General features: G+C 41.8%; 1 long non-coding RNA gene across 1 annotated transcript in view; it reads right to left on the bottom strand.

Annotated features, from left to right (window-relative positions):
• Positions 1 to 814: 814 nt before the first annotated feature.
• The window catches only part of LOC131678044 (uncharacterized), a 6,071-nt gene continuing 640 nt past the window's right edge, over positions 815 to 6,245 (bottom strand). Inside the window, exons 2-3 of the long non-coding RNA XR_009303580.1 lie at positions 1,075 to 1,277; positions 815 to 1,019 (exon numbers count right to left, since the gene is read on the bottom strand). This is a non-coding gene — a long non-coding RNA (uncharacterized LOC131678044). The remainder of the gene's footprint in view (positions 1,020 to 1,074; positions 1,278 to 6,245) is intronic.

Consider the following 6,245-nt stretch of genomic DNA (forward strand, 5'->3'; position numbering starts at 1 on the left):
CATCACGCTTTAGACACTCGTCACGCAATCTCGTAACCACCAAGTCCATTGTCAGATCATCTTGGGGACGATTCTCCAGTGAAGTGACAAAACGCTGAAGGAAGAAGGTAAACTCCGCAGCATCATGATAACTCTCCGCTGCTCACTTAATTCGACACCCGCATTATCGAGCCGCTCGAACAAACTTTCAATTTCTTCGAGGTGTTTCTCCACACTGCCCCCTTCACTCAAATTAATTGCACACAACTGCTGCAACAGCATCGCTTGAGTACCGATAGTAGCCTTCTCGTGATAGTTTTTCAGATTTTGCCACATCTCACTTGCGGAAACCGTCTTTTTCACGAAACGAAGCTGGCTGTCATCTAGAAACAAAGCAATTGTCGCACGAGCTTTGGTGTCACTTTTCTTCCATTGTGGATACTCAGCACTTCCTTCTTCGGGCTTCACACTTTCTATAGCGTCCCATAGCTCTTCGCGTTCCAACAACGACTTCATCCGAAACCGCCATGACACATTATTTCCGCTATTGAGTTTCGGGAACAACACTTTCAGTGAGTCAGCCATCTTGTTTTCTCCGAAACGAAAAATGTTCACTATACCATCAGAAGAGCACACCTTCTGGAAAACGGTCCTTTCTCGACAAATCACAATCTTATTCCTCCTTCGGTATCTGGGCCCATAACCTGATGGGCATTCAGAACAGCAGACACGCGAAACGTGACCAAAATAGAGGAAAAGGAAACCACTCGGGAAGTAATATCTTTCGCGTCGCTAAGAAAGCAGAAAAAATACGTTCGATCAGTATCGAGTTCACTTTATTATTAGTAGCAGTAAGATAACAGTGTTGGCAGTATAGTTTATTTAATCTCTACACACGTTTACTCTACGAGGGGTGTTCACAGTACTCATTCTATTCCTACAGAACTTACTAGAGCGATCATGTCCTGTCATGACGGCCAACTTTTATCCAGGTTGACGTCTTATTAAACGAGTTATTTTCACTCAGAAGTAGCTTCAATCTGAAATAAAGTTTGTTTAGGTTTTCTGGGGAAACCTTTCAAATAGGCAACTTACGCAATCTTCAACCTCGTATCCTTAGCAGACACAAACCGCGCTTCGAATTTAATTTATATTTGCCGATTATAGGTCCGAGCATCATGATTCAATAGGATGATAAGAGATTTGATGATACGTGTTACGCAGGATACCCAGGATTACCAATCATTTCGTTGCCATCTTCAGTTCAAAGTGTCAAAGAGAATACACTGTCGCTTCGCCTGGAGATTTATCAATAAGGCCATTACAAATCTTTTTTAAAAATTATGTCCAAGTACAAATTTTTTTCTGAAGGGGGGGGGGCAAACAAAAAAAAATATTTATTTTAATAAACACAATTTTTTGTTCTTTTTACATTTTCTTTCGATTGAACAATCGTGGACGTTTTCACAGGGTGATTTCGTATAGCGGGGTTGAGCTATTTGTTTTACTAGAAAAATTCAAGCAAACATTACTGAATCAATCAAAAGTTCACATAGGAAAGGGATGCAAAAGTTTTCGTTTTAAATAATTTTCCGAACAGTGCAATTTCTAAATTCCCAAAAAAAGCTTGAAAGTTCTCTAGAACTTAATGTAAACATTTAAGAGTACATTAAGGTATTAACTTTTGGTTGCTTGAATATTTTTCATTCCGTTGTGGCGGCACATGGACCGACTGTACACACAAGGCATAAAAATCGGTCAAAGGTGAACCTGCTTGATAACAATGTACAGAAACAGGATTGCAACATTTCACTTATGGACTTTTGGAAAACATTCTGGAATGAATCCAAAGGTAAAGTGTGCATCAATGGAATTATTCATCTCAGACATGGTTTTCTCTGATATTTTTTTTCTATTGCGTATTTCGTATACAGTAGCCTGGTGAACGTACATCCTGTGCATACTATACTTTTTTCGAACTCTAGTGGAAACATAAGCTTTGGTTTATCGCTTGTGCTTGAAGACTTGTAGATTTGTTTGTTTGGTACATGATAGTAATTCGGCTCGGTTCCGTGTACATCTTCAAAATCTTCGCATTTTTCTCCATCTTGTTGCGCAGTAGGTAGCCACATCAGAGAAATTCATTTGATAGTCGTACGGATTTATGATATGTATAGCAATCATCAGTTCATTTTTTGCCTTTTTCATATAAGGAAGACTGTGCAATCACTCTGAAACTCGACTTTTTAAGCTACACCCGGAGTGTCGAGTGTCATATACCACTAGATTTAGTTCGTCGATATCTGAAAATGTCTATGTTTTATAGTATGGTTAAATAGCTTCAAAACTGCATTGGCCCTAGGTGGGACTCACTACCTACAGTCCTCACTTTTCTTCCTTTCTTTTGTTTCACCAGATTGCATCGAAGCGTTATATCGTGGGGAGGCTGATTCAGTCTCAAGACAAAATGATACATAAGAGCGGTTTAGCTCCGAACACATATCCGGCTAATCGCAGTGATGAACTTCCGTTAGCCATTTGGCTCTCGTTTCTGTGAACCATTTAGTTCCTGTTTTCGCGAGCCATTTCAATTCCTCGTCGGAAGTTCTTCCGATATCGATGCCTGTTGCGCGAGTCATTTAGCTCCCAGTTTTGTCGCAATCTACTCGCATAGTCAATAAATCCTACTCAAAGGGCCAACCAGTACTTGGCGAGGACGGTTCTGCGATACCGGATAGAGCGTAGCTTCTGGTTCGCTGCTTCCGGTTCGTTGAAAACTCGACGACCTGGTGCTTCACTCGACCTACTCGATCTTGTCCCTGGCGGTGAAACTAGTCTGCTCACATGCTTCGGTCCAACGATTTCCGCTGGTTCGTGGTGCTCAGTACACTGGCGCCTCAAGCAAAGCTGTGGTTGCTCTCACAGCCTTCCCCTTAACATAATCGTCGTGACTTTAAAAGTTCAAGTCGATGATATATTTTCCGACCGCGCTGTCTTTCGGCTGCTAGTCATCACCAACTCAGTTTTATGATGGGCAATCGTCTTCGTGTCGAGTGTCTCCTCTTCTAGCGATTGTCCGATTACTTGGAACACCACATCATCCGTGAAGCCGAAAATCGTTATATCTCTGGGAAGGTTCAGCTTCAATACTCCATCGTACACTGCGTTCCACAGCGTCGAGTCGAGGAACGTCAGTTGTAGTTGTGAATCCCCCTTGTCTGTCTCGTAGATCAGTGTTCGGTACTGAAAGTAGCTCTATAGTATCCTGCAGAGTTACTCATGCTGTACAGCGAATGGGCGATTGCTTCCCAGCTAGTACTATTGAAGCATTCTTCACGCCTAAGGGAACTACCACGCAAAAACGATATCCTTATCTCTGATGTCTCCACAGCTCCCACAACCGTTTGGATGGATTTCACTGTAGACCTGCCTATAAGGAAGCCGAATTACATGAGATGCCGTTCTCACGGTCCGCGTACTTCGTTAGCTTGTTCAGGATTACTCCTTCTCTTTAACATTACCAAGGGATATATTGACTACGCTGAAAGATTTCCATGTTGTCCCGGCATCGGAAGCAACATCAGCTTTTGTCGCTTCCAATTATCGGATCGTTTTGAACATATCCGGGCTCTCATGTATCGCTTCACTTTTATGGCTTTCGTCATCTCGATAAGCTGTTTGTTGGTAAATCGATCTTCATCTTTGTGATCATCCTCCTCACTGTACGGCGAAAATAGATTCATGTTGTGGGGAAAACCTTTCAATGGTGACCTCCATCTTTTCCGGGCACCTTTCAGGTGGTGCAGCTGAGCCTTTTATCTTTGTTATGCCAACTTTGTAGGTCTCTCCTAAGGAAATTCGCGTTGGCTTTGTGGCAAAGCTTTCTTGTACAGCTTGAATGCTTTGTTGAGAGCGGTTCTTGCAGCTCGCTTCCCTCGAGCTTTCTGATTTCTTTTTAATTTTAAATATATTTGACACGGCTCAATGCGTTAGCACAACTGAGCCGTGGAGCGCACCTTGGGGGTCTTTTGGTCCGTCTTCTCTCGCGTTTTCGTTTACGTCCATGTCATCATCGGTACTGCATTCATCTTGCTCATCGTCCGATGTTCGTATTTGTTGTTTGTGCTTACGGGTCGCTGTTGTAAATTCTTCTTCATCGGTATTAGATTCCTTATTGGTGGTGTTGGTTGTTGGTTTGGAAACATTTGCTGTAATCGTTGTTACTTCGATGTTGGTAATGTCAGTTGGTTTAGTGGTACTGGGGCCGATCGTTGTTGAGCTGGTGTTTGTGAATGTCCGGTCTGCAGTCGTTGGTTTACCAACTGGTTGTGGTTTAACATACGATGATTGTATACCGGCTTTGGTCGTATCAGGTGGAATTTCTTTAGCAGTCTCTGCGCAAGGTTTCCCGTGGTGTAGCAGATGATCACAATATTGACAGGTAGGAATCTGTCCTGGGTGCGTGACTAGTGTTCGTTGAGAATATTCAACACCATGAGGTGATTTGCATGTAAAAGTCAAGTAAGAGGGAATAGGTTTTGTCGGACGCATTCTCACCACACAAACTCCGTTGCGGAGTCTTGGGAAGAAGTTCCTCCAACTATCTTCCTTAACACTATTCACCTCTCCGTATTTTGACAGGATTTGTTTGATAGCGAAGGAACTAGTACGTGGTGCCAGGTCATGTCAACATTTATATATATTGGGATACTGTATAAAATGCCATTACATTCGATGACGTGTTTCATGTTGTTCTGGGAAGCGAATGATTCTGCTTGACTAATATTTTTTAACATATTCAGTACCGCATGACGTAAATGGTGGAATTGCACCGCATAAAGTACTGCAAGCTACGTTGAACTTCAAGTTCACCTTCAACATTTGCTCCCCTTCATGAATTGATGGTATTACCGGATATTTCGTGTAGTCAACAGCAACACAGTTTGCCCGCATCGTGATAAACTTTTGCTTGGCATTGTCACTCATTGTTTGTTCACGTATCACACACTAGGCAGAAGGAATCAATTTTTGCCAAGCGTCGCGCGGGTAAATTTGATTACTTGCCCTGCTATTGCAGCGGAGCGATTTCTAGCTTCTGAACTGAGCGAGATGAGAAACCGAAGTGATCTCCGACTTCTTCTCCAAGCTCGGAGGCAACTTATACGTAGATCGATAATCGTCGTATTGCACCCGGCGACCGTTTCTCAATTTCCCATCCCTTGGTATGGTCGCATTACACGCCTTTGTTAGTACTGCCGTGAACTCGTTCGCATTTAGGTTGAAGAGGATACCCTCAAATTCAAGTTCTTCGACGGACACGTTCATATGAAAAATCGCTGTTTTCCATCTTCACTCGTTTATATATCTCCTACATATTCATATTCATGTGTAGTTCATAGTCCTGTTATCAATGCTGTACCAAATCGCTTGGTGGTCGCTGTGGATATATCCTCGCACACTTTTCAGTCCATCTTTCCAGTTACTCCAAGGATACAAAAATTGACATCGATAATGGATTCCCGGTTCTTCCTGCGGTAAGTGCCGATGATACCATTATTTGTAAGATCTATATTTAGCTTTGCTAGAGCATTCTTGATCGCTGATGGCCAGACAAAGTTTTTTTTTGATTCCAGCGTCTATCTCGAAAATTTCGCATGTTTCTGGTTCTTGGAATATTTCAGAATTAATGTCTCTTCGGCTTCTTGGAAAACGGCTTATTCAATTTTCACAAGCTTAGCCTTAAATGGAAGGTTTGGTAGATTTTGATCTGATCAAGTTCATAAGAATCGCAGACATGGCTGCGGAAATACGGTATGAATACTACGATCCCATATGAAATCTTTAAATGTCAAAAACCTTTCGGTAAAGCTCATGTATATTGAATATTGAATCACATATAAATCTCCAGGAGTCTGATTTGAATTCAGGTTGTTTCCTTATCGAAATCATTTTCGAATGCAACGATCGATTATGTCTCTATCGACTGTTGCGTTTTAAATGGAATCGATTCAGAAGTCGGTCTGTATTAGCCTTTCCATGAGATGTTTGTTTGATAATACACAGATGGGTCCTTCCTTCCGCGACCAGCAAACGTTTCATTTGATGTTGGACTGGATCGATGATCTCATTTAAACTTCACATATACCCGAGAATGATCAAAATAAAAATTATCATGGGATGGTAATTTCTAAAACTACCATAATAGTTTTCAGTTACGAAAAGCAAAACTCTATGGAAGCTATTGTTGTTCTATAAAACGTGACAAT

The sequence above is a fragment of the Topomyia yanbarensis genome, chromosome 1, assembly GCF_030247195.1.
Source record: "Topomyia yanbarensis strain Yona2022 chromosome 1, ASM3024719v1, whole genome shotgun sequence".
In the NCBI taxonomy this organism is placed as follows: Eukaryota; Metazoa; Arthropoda; class Insecta; order Diptera; family Culicidae; genus Topomyia; species Topomyia yanbarensis.